The sequence below is a fragment of the Molossus molossus genome, unplaced genomic scaffold (genome assembly GCF_014108415.1).
Source record: "Molossus molossus isolate mMolMol1 unplaced genomic scaffold, mMolMol1.p scaffold_m16_p_7, whole genome shotgun sequence".
NCBI lineage: Eukaryota > Metazoa > Chordata > Mammalia > Chiroptera > Molossidae > Molossus > Molossus molossus.
The window spans coordinates 101,938,499-101,952,477 of NW_023425401.1; the positions used below are offsets into that span (position 1 = coordinate 101,938,499).

At 48.5% G+C, this 13,979-nt stretch overlaps 1 pseudogene; it reads left to right on the forward strand.

Moving 5' to 3' along the window:
• Positions 1–6,718: 6,718 nt before the first annotated feature.
• On the forward strand, positions 6,719–6,817 carry LOC118620565 (annotated as a pseudogene).
• The last annotated feature ends 7,162 nt before the right edge of the window (positions 6,818–13,979 follow it).

The following is a 13,979-nucleotide window of genomic DNA, read 5'->3' on the forward strand; positions in this document are numbered from 1 at the left end:
AAAAAAAGAGAAAAGGAGAAGATAAACATCAATGAGAGAGAAATATTGATTGGCTCCTCCTGCACACCCCCTACTGGGGATCAAACCCACAACCTGAGCATGTGCCCTGATTGGGAATCTAACTAGTGACCTCTTGGTCCATGGATCAAGGCTCAACTGCTGAGTCACACTGGTTGGGCTTAAATTTGCTTTTCTACGGTCTTGAGACAGGCCAGTGAGCCAGGACAAGTGGCACAGGGAAACTGAGACAGACAGCTGGACAAACCGGCAGAACAATTTACAGTGGATACAGAAGGTCATCTCCCTAGAAATACCATCTAGGCCTCAGTTGTATTTAGCTCCAGACCCAGACCCCAGACAAGCAGCAAAACCAGAAGGGCAACCTCAGGATCAGCTGCAATGCCTGGACACTGACTAATCAGTGAGGCCCACGACCCTGCAGGAGCACACCTAGAAAACTGATGAATCTTCTGCTGAAACCCTCCCCGAGATCTCCAAGATTCCCGCCTGCAAGAGAAATAAAAGCCTCAAGACAAAGGACCCGATGATGCCTGCTCTCCTTCCCAGGAGCAGGCCCGCGGTCCCGCTTCCCTACCCCCCACAGGCATGCATCTCCTAAACTTTAGAGAACCCCACCGGGCTTGCATCCAAGGCAACAACAATGGGCAGGGGCAGTTCATCCCATGTAAAACCTGAATCTGACCCAAAGGACCCCTTTTCCCTGACTTCTTCGTGAGCAGGGCAGATGAGCTTAGGCCTGTTTCCCCGGCCCTTTCTTGTTTCCCTGTCCCCAGCTTTAATAAGTGTCCTCTAAAATTCACCCGGACTCGTGATGTGAAACAAGAATTCACACACTTCTGACCCGGCCCCGGGCAAACCGGCCCGGTCCCCTTTTCCCTAACAGTCTCGACCTTGAGAAAGTGAAAATCGGTTCCACTGCTAATTAGACCAAAATGTAGCAAATACACAGAAACCGGGTCAGTGACAAAGCCAAGAGAAAACAACGTTTCTCCCAAGGCCACACAAGGGCTACAAAATGACTAACAATCCCTTCTTTTGAACAATTACAGCTTTTTTACAAATGACTTCCCTAGACCCGCTTCATTTCTCCCACCTCCCCAAGGCTTGCTGAGGCTCCCTTCCTAACCCGCCCCACCTCATGACACCACCCACCCCGGAGCGGGCCTGCTCTTCCCCCAGAATCCCCAGCACGATGAGCTTCATCATGTAAAAAGCCCCCCAGCTCCCTTTCCCAAGATGTCCCCACTCCCCTGGTTCGGCAAGTGAAATTTAATTTTGCTGGACTCCCATGTATTGCCAGTAGTCTGTGTTAGGTGTTACCAGTCAAGTAATTGTTTTTAATGGGGTGGGTGGAAGGAAGCACTTAAAATTATTTATGTAAAAAAAAAAAAAAAAAAAAAGAGCCAAAAAAAAAAAAAAAGGAGCCCAGCCGGTGTGGCTCAGTGGTTGAGCATCGACCCATGCACCGAGAGGTCGCCTGTTTGATTCCCAGTCAGGGCACGTGCCCAGGTTGTGGGCCCGATCCCCAGTGGAGGGCATGCAGGAGGCAGCAATTAATATTCACTCTCATCCATATTTCTGTATCTCCCCTTCTCTCTCTAAAATCAATAAGAACATTTTTTTTAAAAAAAAAGGAGTCACAAGAGAAAACAAACAAAAAGGTTAAAAAAAGGCAGCAAAAAAAAGGGGGGGTCAGTTAAACCTAAAATAATTCTACTTTAGGAAAATCGTATAGATAATGAATTCTTTTTGTACAATGGCACCCAGCATAAATTAAAGACTTCAGAGTCACAAAAGATCTGAGTCCTAAACAAACACCTAGGCCTGAACTTCAGAAATAATCCAGACCTGGTCCTAAAATGGAAGGAGCGTGGAACTCAAAACTATCCCCAAGCTTTTAGGTAAATCCCTGGGCCAGGAGACCTAAGAGGCTGACAACTCCTCGATTATCAGCTCGTTAAGGGAACTTACATGCAAGGTTGGTCTTGGGAGGAGGCAAGACGCCGTGGGTATCCCCTGCGCGACATGGAAGGCTGTGGGACAGGACGGAATGGATGAGGGTACTGGAGCGTGACCTGCCCTATATAAGGGGTCAACGCCTCACGTGCTTGCCTGGGGCGGAGAATGGGCTGTTCCAGAAACCAGCATGCCCGGGGCCTAGGGGAGGGTGAGGCAGTTTCTGAGATGCTTTAGGGCAGTAGTATCTGTTCTGGCCTGAAGCTAACTGGATCTAGTTTGAGGATCCAACACCAGCCAAGCCAGTGAATACAAACCCACACCGGCCCAACCGGGCTGAGTTCTGAATTTTAGATCTTCTCCTTCAGACTTGCAGCCTGTCCTGGGCTCGAAGTCCTGCAAGGAGGGTTTCCATCGGGCTTAGTCTCCTACGCCCTGTGTGACATGGCTGCTCCCCTTCTCAGACCCCATCTCTATTCTGCCCCTTTCTGGCTTCTCTCCAACCATCTGGCCGCATGCTGACCCCACACACTAGTCACAGGGTCTGTACATTAGCTTTCCCTCTGCTGGGAGCCTCAATACTCGGTTATTTCCTTGGCTGGCTTCTCCAAGTTCCTGCTAAATCTCAAGAAGAAATTTTCAAATCTTTTGTTTGTTTGTTTACTGATTGATTTTTTTTTTTTGAGAAACAAAAACCAAGTTTATTTGTTCATTTCTTGCATTTGAAGTACTCTTCGATGACATCCTTTGCCTGAGATTCTTTACCGTAGTCCTGAACCACCACACAACTGCAACCAACCACTTTACAGGGTTTTCCCTCTCTGTCGATTTTGCAGAGGCCTACCCGCTCTCCTAGGTTCTTGTCGTCAGCCTCGATGAGGTTGATTTGGTGTCCGCACAAAGGGCCTCCACCAACTTGACATACATAGGCTCATCACAGTTGGATGCGAGCACACAAAGGTGGGCTTGGCGCTTGTCTAAGGCTTTGGCAGCTTCGCGAATTCCGCGCTGGGCCATCGTGGATGAGGGCAGACTTCGGCCTCCTGTAAAGCTGTGTTAACGTCCATCACACCTCCAGCAGCAATGCCTTCCTCGGCCCTGGCGCTGGGTTATGGGTAGAGCCGAATCTTGAAGGCACCCAAGCCTCCGCCTCCGCGCAACTCCGCGGCGGCAGGGAGAGAGTGCTGATTGATTTTAAAGAGAGAGAGAGAGAAACAGCAGTCTGTTGTTCCACTTATTGATGCATTCATTGATTGATTATTGTATGTAACCACACGTGTTAAACAGAAAACCACAGGCCCAAAAGGGCTTAATTCTCGATGGAAAGCCCGTGACAACAAACCTAGATTTAATACCTGATGTGACTGCGATTCCAACCTCTCCCAGGAACCTAATCTTGTGGACGAAAAGGGGCCACATGCTAACCTGACAAACTCAGGGAAGGTCTGCGTGGTGGCCTTGCGAACCCAGAGACCTCGAGTAACACAAAGGATGTTCTGAAATTAAAACTTTTTAACTAAAAGCAGTTTCTGGAGGGTAGCCATGTCCTAGGCCGGCATCTTCCCTGATAAAAGTCACTCTTTACCTCAACCAAGCCTGTCTATTGTCTTTTGCATTAACTATAACATTCTTTTGGAATGTCAGGGTTACTCCCCTTTTCTCCAGACCCCTCAGGGCACAACCGAGGCACCACAAATCCGCTCATTGTTATTGTTATCAGCTTAATTGTTGACTGTTAACTATCCTGTACCCACCTAAATAAAAGATGTGTGTGTCTGTTATTTTATCTTCCATCCAATCCCAGAGGTTCCCCCCGCTTTGCTTTCTCCCACCTTCCTAGTCTATCACCAGTGGATTTCATGTAACTCACTTGTGTCTTTCTTTTGATTGTAATGAATAAAGTGCCAAGCTGCCATTCTCCGGAGCACTATCTCAGTCCCTTGAGATTTTACTTCCTAGCAATTGTCAACAGTTTGGCTCAAGTAAACTCACAAAAATTATTTCTGGGTTTGAATGTTTCACACCTTGACATTTTAATCAGTCTGGGATTTCCTGATCCACACTAGTGAGGTAATCCGCCTGATAAAACCCCCTGCATGCCTCCCAGGGAAGGTGTCCTTGCCTGAAATAATCCACTCTTTTAATTCCTTAGTCCCATCCTCTTTCTGCCTATGAAAACCTTCCGTTTTGTACAACTTGAGTGTCTTGGTAATTGCTAGATGGGATGCATTCATGAGTGGCTGAAAGCCAATTACAACTTGAAATGTACGTACTTGGTTGAAGTTTGGTTTTTAACAGGTGTGACGACCTTGATTTACCCAGTTATCCCAGCAGCATTTATTGAATAGTTTATCTTTTCTCCGCTCACTTGAGATGCCACTTTTATGGCATGTGACCTTCTTAGACTAGAGTCTATTTTTGAACATTCTATTTTGTTTGCTTTACTTAAATCCTAGTCACCATACTATTATTGGAGGTATATAATATCTGTTAGGGCTATATTACTTTTCTTTTTCAGGAATGTTCTCATATATTTACTTTTAACATATGCACTTGAGAATTTGCTTGTCTTATTTATTTTTTTATTGTTGACAGTATTACAGATGTCCCCCATTTCCCCTCATCTCCCCCCCCCCCCCGGCTTTTGTCCCCCTCCACCCAGCCCTGGCTCTCAACCCCCGGCCTTCAACACTATTGTCTGTGTCCCTGGGCTATGCATATATGCATATGAGTTCTTTGGTTAAGCTCTTCCTGGGGGGGGGGGGGGCATCTGTCAGTCTCGATTATTTTTAACGTGAAACATTTTTTAAGGAGCCCTACCCTCCACCCCACCCCAGTCTTCATACAAAGTTTGGAGGACTTTCTCCTCAGTATTTAGCTCAGTGCCTGACTCAGAGATTAAAATAATTTGTCAAGTACACAAGTGAGTATATAAACCAGGGGACAGATGCAGGAATGATAAACAAATAAACCAGGGAGGAGGGTGTCAGTGTGGGGGGGGGGGGAGGACAAACAATCTGTAACAAAAATAAATAAAATATCAAAATAAAAAATAAATAAATATAAATAAAAATTAAATTAAATTAAAAAAATAAAAATAGCCCTGGACAGTTTGGCTCAGCGGTTGGAGCGTCGGCCGGCGGACCAGAGTCCCGGGTTCGGTTCCCGCTAGGGACACATACCCAAAAAATAAAAATAAAAATAAAAAATAAATAAAAATAGCCTGGCCCGTGTGGCTCAGTGGTTGAGTGTCGACCCATGCACCAAGAGGTCGCTGGTTCGATTTCGGTCAGGGCACATGCCCAGGCTGTGAGTCCCATCCCCAGTGGGGGGCATGCAGAAGGCAGCCAATTGATGTTCTCTCTCATTAATGTTTCTATCTCTCTCTCCCTTCCTCTCTCTCTAAAATCAATAAAGAAAAAAATATATATGTATTTATTTTTTAATAAATAAATAAACCAACAGGGCTTTACCCTAGCTCCCAGCACCCCCACCCACTCAAAAGGATGAGAACTAAGGCATTTGGAAAACAATGCCTCCGGCTTAAATGGCAGAGTCTCTCAGCCATCCCACCCCCAAACGCCTTGTGCTGACCAAAGCCCAGGTGCTGCTTGAGGGCATCTCTTAGGGAGAGACAAAAATGCTAATGACACTTTCAGCTTCTCTTCTGGCCCCGGCTACCCGGCTACCCGTGAATTGAAAGCAACTGATAATCTCCAAAAGTACAGAAAGGGCCTGGGGCTGCCTGTGTGTAGAAAAGAGATAAACTAGATTTTTAAGAAAAGGGCTGATAATAACCATTTGAAATACCAAGAAGTCCTAGCAAAATCTTATCTGTTTTAACCTTTACTTTATTTATTTTTGCGTGTATAGTTTAGAAGTTGCAAATGAGCCTGGCCAGTGTGGCTCAGTGGATTGAGCGTCAGTCCCACGGGCTGAGAGGTCCCGGTCCGGGCACCAGCCCAAGCCGAGGGCTCGGTCCCCAGAAGGGGGCGGGGAGCGTGCAGGAGGCAGCTGATTGATGTTTCTCTCTCACATTGATATTTCTATCTCTCCCTTCCTCTCTAAAAAATCAATAAAAATATATTTTTTTAAAAAGTTGCAAATGAAACTCCCCTTGTTTACACACGTGCCCACACTGCACTTGATAGAAAGCTTGACTGCATTGTGTGGTGAGGTGTGTGTGTGTGTGTGTGTGTGTGTGTGTGTGTGTGTGCATCGTTAGAACAAATGACGTCATAGTGAAACCCAGCTTTTCTGGAAAGGGAGCCTGGAGAGGGCAGCCTAATCTTCATAGCAATTATCCATTTCAAGAGTTCTTGAGCCCTAAGAAGTAGATGCTGAGAACAGATTAAGAATCCCCTCAGCACCAACCATGTGATTAAAGGATTGAGATGCTCTTGACCTCAGGGGAGAGAAGGGCTGGAGATTGAGTTCATTACCCCTGGCCAAAGATTTGATAAATCATGTTTATATCATGGAACCTCCATAAAAACCTTAAACTAAGGGCTTTGGAGTGCTTCCAAGTTGATGAAGAAATTGAGGTCCTGTGAGGGTGCTGCACCGGGGAAGGCATGGGAGTCCGGTACCCCTCCCCACATACCTTGCCCGATGCATCCCTTCCATGTGGCTCTTTCTGAGTTGTATCCTTTATAATAAACTGACAGTAAGTAAAGAAAAAAAAAAAAAAGAATCCCCTCTGGCCTTATTTGGTTTAAATGCAAAATGTTGTTGTTGTTTGTCTTCTTAAGAAAAAGCCTCTACCTTTGGAACGATGCAGAGATCAGCATGGCCCCTGCGCAAGGACAGCAGGCAAATTCATGAAGTGTTCCATATTTTAAGAAAAAGAAAAAGCCTCTTCTAGATACAATCTTATTGGGCCACAGTCTTAGAGGACGATGGCGTCAGTGAATGAGTTCATTTATTCATTCATTGGTTGTCAGGGGAAGCCGAAGGTCATATTTGAAGGGAGACCTAAAGGATTTGAAAGCATAAGCCACATGGACACCGAAGGGACTAGTGTACGGGAGGGGAGGGAGGGGACAGCAAATGGAGAAGCCCTGAGGGGACTGTGTGGGGCCACATAGGAACCACTGGTCCCAGCCTGGCTGAGAGGCAGGTGGAGCAGGTGGGCTGGAGAGCAGCGGGGAGAGAGCATCCTCCCAACACTGCGGTCCCCAGCAGGCTCGGGACTTCCTGGGTCTGACTCCGCCGGCCAGCCAGAAGTTACCGAGCCCAGCGAGACTGCTGCGCAGTGAGCATCCTGGGGTGGCTACTGGAAGGGAACAGGCAAAGGTGTTTTGAGTGAGGGGCAGGGGCAATATTAGACCCCCCCTTTTCACTCTTGGATAATCACAGGTGCAGCTTACCTAACTTCCTGTCTGCTTCTGCTCCTGACTTCACACTAATGCGGGGGCTTTAATGGGAAGGATCACAGCGGTGCATTCTAAATGTGGTAGTTATTAGAGGAGAGGGAATTTTAAAAAAAACTTTTCCTCTACCCTCTTAGGTTGACTAATGGGGAATCTGCAAATTAAACTGGCAAAAGACAGCTTAACAGGAGAAAAAGAGTTACATTAGTTGTATGAGAGTCAACAATAGAAGTAGCTGGACCTTAAATGGTTAAAGGCTGATACACTACAGTATTTTAGTAGGAAAAAGGGAGGGGGGAGAAATGGCTTCTATAGGAAAAACACGTTTATTTAGGAAAGACAGATGGGTTTTTAGGAGAACAGATGACAGATAAGAAAGTTGGTGATGCCCTGGCCTGTTTGGCTCAGCGGTTAGAGCGTCAGCCTGTGGTTCAGAGATACCTGGGTTCGGTTCCGGCTAAGGGCATGTACCTGGGTTGCATTTTGTCCCCGGCCTTGGTTGGTTATGCGGGAGGCAGCCACTCTATGTGTCCCTTTCACATCGATGTTTCTCTCTCTCTCTCATCCTCTCTCCCCCTCCCACTATCTGAACAAAAAATGGAAAAGTGTCCTCGGGTGAGGATAAAAAAAAGAAAGTTGGTGATAATGTTTGTCTATCTGGGTCTGAGGGGTCTTTCTTTTTTATTTTAGAGGTCTTTTTTTTTTTAAATTAATTTTAGATAGAGAAGAAGGGAGAAGGAGAGAGAGAAAAAATATCGATGAAAGAGAACATCGAGGAAAAAAAAAAAAAAAGGAGCCCTGGCCGGTTTGGCTCAGCGGTTAGAGCGTCCGCCTGCGGTCCGGAGAGACCCGGGTTCGGTTCCCGCTAAGGGCATGTACCTCGGTTGCAGTTTGTCCCCGGCCCTGGTTGGTTGTGCGGGTGGCAGCCACTCGATGTGTCCCTTTCACATCGATGTTTCCCTCTCTCTCTCTTCCTCTCTCTCCCTCCCACTCTGTCTGTACAAAAAAATGGAAAAATGTCCTCGGGTGAGGATAAAAAAAAAAGGAAAGAGAACATTTATTGGCAGCCTCCTGCATGCCCCCCACTGGGGATTGGGCCCACAACCTGGGCATGTGCCCTGACCAGGAATCGAACCAGCGACCTCTTGGTGCAGGGGTCAACGCTCAACCACTGAGCCACATGGGCTGGGCTAAGGGGTCTTTCTTAAGGGCTGAACAGGATTTACAGTGGCTTCATTTTCCAGAAGTTGCTGCTTTTAGTCTAAGGGAAGCTCTGAAAAGGCTTTTGTCTGCATCTGTTGAGTTTCAAACGTTTTGGTAATTCTGAGCCCCCACATTAAATAACATGTATCTCCCCATATCTTGTGTTTACTGTCCAAAAAAAAATTTGCGTATATAACTGATGGATGAAAGCAATGTCCTTGATTCTTGGTTTAGAGAGGGGTTTGGGGGTTTGGGGGTGGATAATACCCAAATTTATATGTCCTAATAAGGCCGGGATCTGCCCGGCCAGTGTGGCTCAGTGGTTGAGCATCGACCCTGCATCAAGAGGTCGCTGGTTCGGTTCCCGGTCAGGCCACATTCCCAGGTTGTGGGCCTGATCCCCAGTAGGGGGCATGCAGGAGGCGGCCATTCGATGTTCTCTCTCATGGACGTTTCTATCTCTCCCTCTTCCTTCCTCTCTCTCTAAAAATTAATAAAGAAAAAAAAAAGGCTGGGATCTGAGCCCCCTGACTCGCCCCCAGGAGCAACACCGGACCACCTGGCCCTCAGCCTGCAGGGGAGTCCTCAGGTCATTGCCTGCCTCGGCCTGGTGCCTGCGGTCCCTGTTGGCGCTCACAGCTCCAGCCCAGCTCCCTGAACACTGGTTCCCTATGAAGGAACACCAGCCCAGCCCAGAGGTCACCAGTGACTTCCTCTCCCCTCTCCCCACAGCCCACCTGTGCCCAAGTCCTGAACTTCTGGCTTCTGAAATCTATTCTCTCCTCTCCGCCACCACTGCTCCCAGGCCAGACACTGTCATTCCAGCCCGATGACTTCAGTCGCCTCGGAAACGGTTGTGTTCCAAGGCCTCACCCTCAGTGGCCTTTTCTTACTCTTCTTTTTAACGCCAGATACCTTTTCTGGTGTTTACACCAGGTCTTTTCAGCCCCATAACCGCTCTGCCTCTGTCCAGTGCTGTCAGAGCCCATTCTCGGACCACATCTAATAGGGGTCTCAGGGACAATCGTCTTATGAGCCCAGGACTCCCCAAGAAAATGCCATTTGTCAAAAAACCTTTCTTGGTCACCACATTCTCCCCAAACCAATGAAAGGCGAGGGGTTTTAAATAGGAAGCTGGTCGCCCTGGCCGGTTTGGCTCAGCAATTAGAGCGTCAGCCTGCGGTCCAGAGAGACCCGGGTTCGGTTCCCGCTAAGGGCACGTACCTCGGTTGCAGTTTGTCCCCGGCGCTGGTTGGGTCATGCGGGTGGCAGCCACTCGATGTGTCCCTTTCACGTCGGTGTTTCTCTCTCTCTCTCTCTTCCACTCCCTCCCACTCTGTCTGAACAAAAAATGGAAAAATGTCCTCAGGTGAGGATAAATAAATAAATAAATAAATAGGAAGCTGGTCAATTCCGTTTTATTTTAATTCAGCAGTGTGTGTAGGGAGGTCCTTGTTCCAACACTGCACTCGAAATGTAAAAATGTATGGTGTACCCTGGCTGGCTTGGCTCAGTGGTTAGAATATTGAGCCCGCAGGTTTGATTCCTGTTCCCGGACAAGGACACCTAACCTACCTGGGTTGCAGGTCCCAGCCCTGGTTGGGGTCCTGCAGGAGGCAACCAATCGATGTGTCTCTCTCATATCGATGTTTCTCTCTCTCTCCCTCCCTCCCTTCCACTCTACCTAAAAATCAGGGGGAGAATATCAAGTGAGAATTAACAAAAGTAAATAAATGAAAATAAAAATGTATGGGGTGACTCAGATGTCCGTGGACAGATAAATGGATAAACAATGTGGCCGGTTTGGCTCAGCTGTTAGAGCCTCGGCCTGCGGACCAGAGAGTCCCAAGTTCGGTTCCCGCTAAGGGCACGTACCTCGGTTGCGGTTTGTCCCTGCCCGGGTTGGGTTGTGTGGGTGGCAGCCACTCGATGTGTCTCTCTCACATCGTTGAGGCTTCTCGCTCCCTCTCTCTTCCCCCTCTCTCTCTCCTGCTCTAACTGAAGATAAATGCAAAAAAAAAAAAAAAAGCCCTGGCCGGTTTGGGTCAGCGGTTGGAGCATCAGCCTGCGGACCACAGAGTCCTGGGTTCGGTTCCCACTAGGGGCATGTACCAAAAAAAAAAAAAAAAGTCCTCTGCTGAGGATAAAAAAAACAAAAACAGTATGTGGTGTGTACAACGGAATGAGTAATATTCAGCCTCAAAATGAACTCCTGACGTACACTCGCACGGGGATGAGCCTCGAGGATGCTGTGCTAAGTGAAATAAGCCAGTCACAAGAGGACACGCGGCAGGATTCCGCTCAGAGGACCTAGGAGAGTCACGTTCATCGAGAGAGAAAGTAGCACAGAGACGCCAGGGGCTGGGGAGAGCAGAGGCGGGGGTCGCTGCGGGCAGAGTTTCAGGCTGGAGGGTAAAGAGCTCTGGACGGGACGCTGGTGCTGGAGGCACAGCAGAGCAGCCGAGCACTGACGACACGCAGACATGGTTCGGATGGATGGCAGGCTTCACGTCACAGTGTTGCAGCACAGTTAAACCCAGCGGATTCAGGAGCGCTGGCGTCCAGACGGCCACAGGGCTGCGTGCCCGCTGTGGGAACCCCTGGTCAGCCAGAGCTGCACCAGCAGCTTGGAGACCTCATGGGGAAGGCAGATCCCAAGGGGAGAGAAGACCCAGCACCTGGCAGAGCCTCCAGCTACCAAATAAGGGGGTGTGTGAGCTATAAATAGTTGCTGAGGCTAGCTGAGGCATGTCCAGACTTTAAGAGCAGCTCAGCTGTTAGCTGCCTGGGAGACACATGGGGGGCGGGGGGCGCGATTGCTCACTCTTGTCACCTCCCTCTTCACCAGCCACCTGTCCTGCCCAGGCTCCAGCCCCCCCCCCCACATGTGCCCAGGGGCACCAGCCACTGAAGGCCCTGGGATCTGGCCCTGACCAGACTTCTAGGCCACACTTCTTGGGTGTGGCCGCAGGTGCCCCAGGAATCAGTCACGTCTGGGGTCAGAAGGGACCTCTCCCACTTTACAGATGGAGTGACACAAGAGCAGGAGGTGAACAGATGTGCCCCAGGTTCCACAGTGACCTGCAGGCAGAGTTGGGCGAGGGTGCTCTGTGCTTCCCTCTCTCCCATACTCCAGTGCCCACTTGGTGCCAGGGCCTCCGTGGGGACCGGTAAGAACCTAGAGTAGTGATGGAAATTAATCTCTTCCCCTAGGTGAGGCAGGGGATATTATCAACTTGCCAGTGAGATGCCAATCTGCTGGGCTTGGCATATAACACTCAGAGGGGATGATGACTTTTCCTTTTCTTCTTTTTTTATTTACTGATTGGTTTTAGAGAGTGAGGAAGGGAGAGGGTGAGAGAGAAACATCAGTGAGAGAGACCATCGATTGGCCGCCTCCTGCATGCCCCCACTGGGGATCGGGCCCACAGCCTGGGCATGTGCCCTGACTGGGAAGGGAATCGAACTGGCGACCTCTTGGTGCAATGGGTCGATGCTCAACCACTGAGCCACACCGGCTGGGCTTTCTTTTCTTTTTTAGGTGTGTGTGTATAAACATAAAAATAGAAGAGTGTGCACCCTGGTTGGGTGGCTCAATGGGTTAGAGTGTTGTCCCTTACACAGAGAGGTTGAGGGTTTGATTCTTTTTTTTTTTTTTTGGTATGTGCCCCTAGTAGGAACCGAACCCAGGACTCTCTGGTCTGCAGGCCAACCTCCAACCGCTGAGCCAAACTGGCCAGGGCGAGGGTTTGATTCTTGGTCAGGGGGCATATGGGAAGGCAACCGATAGATGTCTCTCTCTCTCTCTCCCTTTCCTTCTCTGTAAAATCAATAAGCAAGTCCTCAGTTGAGGATGAAAAACAAACAACAAAAAACAGAAGTGTGCAAAACCAGTGTGCACAGTCTAAATGGAAGAGGGTCAGGATATGCCCAAAATATGCCATTTAAGCATAAAGATTATCTTGAGCTGAAGGCAGCTGAGAATCAGCAGAGGCAGCAGGTGCCCTCTGCCCTCTCCCTTCCCCCTCCTAGAAGCAGGGCACCCCGTCTCCCTGGTGAAGATGCGCCTTCCTCCTACACCAGGAGGAGGAGAGCAACTCATCCCTGGAGATGATTACGTCCATACCCAGAGGAGTCTGCACAACTGAACCTTGTTGCCAGTGACTCCCCTCATACATTCCCTAGTGCTTTCCCCACAATTCTATTGTTCCTTCATGCCCAAGCCCCTTTTCTTTGTTAAAATCACATATAAGCCCTTGTATTTTTTATTACATTTTTATTTCTTTGTTAATCCTCACCCAAGGACATTTTTGCACTTATCTTCAGCTAGAGCAGGAGGGAGAGAGGAAGGAAGAGAGAGAGAGAGAGAGACATCGATGTGAGAGAGACACATCGAGTGGTTGCCACCCACACAACCCCAACCGGGGCTGGGGACAAACTGCAACCGAGGTACTGCCTCTAGCGGGAACCGAACCCGGGTCTCTCTGGTCTGCAGGCTGACGCTCTAACCGCTGAGCCAAACCAGCCAGGGCTTTCCATCGATTTTTTTTAGGTAGAGTGGAAGGGAGGGAGGGAGGGAGAGAGAGAGAAACATCAACATGAGAGAGACACATGGATTGATTTCCTCCCACCCAACCCCAACTGGGGCTGGGGATCGAACCGGAAATCCAGGTACAGATACGTGCCCTTGACCGGGAAGGGAACCCTCAACCCTTTAGTCTGTGTGCTGGTGCTCTAACCACTGAACAAACAGGCCAGGGCTTAATTACATTTTTATTTTAATTTTTTTTTCTTACTGATTTTAGAGAGAGAGGAAGAGAGAAGAAGAGACATAAACATTGATGAGAGAGAAAGAACATTGATTGGCTGCCTCCTGCATGCCCCCGACCGGGGATTTGGCCCATAACCTGGGCATGTGCCCTGACCGGGAATGGAACCAGCGACCTCTGGTTTCTATCTCTCGCCCTCTTCCTTCTGTCTCTAAAAAAGAAAAAATTAAAGTGTTGGATTTATTTAGTTTTCTTTTTGTCTTTTTTTGTTTGTTTGAATTTTTATAAGAGTTTATTGAGCCCTGGACAGTTTGGCTCAGCAGTTAGAATATTGGCCTGCGGTCCGGAGAGACCTGGGTTTGGTTCCCGCTAAGGGCATGTACCTCGGCTGCAGTTTGTCCCCGGCCCTGGTTGGGTCCTGCGGGTGGCAGCCACTCGATGTGTCCCTTTCACGTCGATCTTTCTCACTCTCTCTCTCTCTCTCTTCCTCTCTTTCCCTCCCACTCTATCTGAACAAAAAAATGGAAAAATGTCCTCGGCTGAGGATTTAAAAAAAAATTTAACTAATTCAAACCTCATAAAAGTTCTATTAGTTCAACTTTAAATATGTTTTGATTGATTGTTTTTAGAGAGGAATGGGGAAAGATATCGAAACATC